At 42.1% G+C, this 1,117-nt stretch overlaps 1 pseudogene; it reads left to right on the top strand.

The window, feature by feature from the left end:
- The first annotated feature begins 393 nt into the window (after positions 1-393).
- Positions 394-823, top strand: LOC102858884 (annotated as a pseudogene).
- Positions 824-1,117: the final 294 nt, after the last annotated feature.

Genomic DNA, 1,117 nt, shown 5'->3' with positions numbered 1-1,117 from the left:
TCCTGAATCATTCAATATTTATTTAGGTTCTGGCCAAGTCTTGTCAAGACATGGGCCTGAGGCTAAATATTTTGGCTAGGCAGAACTGCAACATTCTTCCTCTGATCTCCACCAAGCTCAAGGCCATTGTGAACAGTCACTGTATCAACTGACCTTGTTGAGAGGCTTCTCTTTCTCCAATGTCTCGTTTTTCTGGACAGTTTCCACTCAACAACTCACACACACTCTATTTATTCTTTTGGATCCCTCGTGACAGCATGCCCAATGCGTGTAAGACAGTTTCACCATCTGAGCCTCCAATCTCCTTCTGACGTCTTCATTTACTGTCCAACTTACAGAGACATAAGGAAGTAATTGGAAACTGGCTGACCAGAGTGCAGGACCAGATCCAAGATGGCAGCCAGCAGGAGGCTTAGGAAGAAGAAACCTCCATGTGATAAGGGGTCTTCAAAATCAAAAATCAACTTTCCAGCAGAGGACCCATTCAAACCATCGAAGATCACATTCAAAACCAAGCCCTACCACCCAAACATCGATAGTGCTGAAAACTGGAAGCCAGCCACCAAGACCGACCAAGTGATCCAGTCTCTCGTAGCATGACCCCCAGTTCAAACACCCTCTCCAGGCCAACGCAGCTGAAGAATAAATACTCTAAAGACTGTAAACAATTATCTAAGAATTTGATGTGGGAGTGTGAAAGAAATGGGAAGGATCTTTTGTCAAAAACAATGTATTCAAACTTTGTAAATAAATCAGTATAAAATTTTAAAAAAAATTCTGTAAGAACCGTGAGGATTCTACAAAGAAATGTGGGGAAAAGTGAACTGTGGGCTAAAATCTGTCAAGATTGACCCAGCAAGTGTGAGCAGAGACCTCAACAGTGTATCAGACCCCTGCAAAGCAGGACTCTGGGAAAATGACCAGGCCCCCGCCTGGCCTCCACTTGTGACAGTTATGAACTTTCTAGTTTTCTTAATCAAAAGTGGTCTAGCTTACCTGTAAATAAAAAAAAATAAAATATTAAGATCTTCTTAAAAAATAAAAAGAAGAAAGAAAATCGGCTTGGCAAACTCCAAATGCTGGCCAGCTTGTGCACAGATTGGAACTCCTCTTCACT

Source organism: Elephantulus edwardii, unplaced genomic scaffold, assembly GCF_000299155.1.
Source record: "Elephantulus edwardii isolate Elephantulus edwardi_28Jun2011 unplaced genomic scaffold, EleEdw1.0 scaffold00374, whole genome shotgun sequence".
NCBI classification, from domain to species: domain Eukaryota; kingdom Metazoa; phylum Chordata; class Mammalia; order Macroscelidea; family Macroscelididae; genus Elephantulus; species Elephantulus edwardii.
The sequence above is the reverse complement of the archived record's forward strand: the minus strand, read 5'-3'. Positions and strand labels throughout refer to the sequence as shown.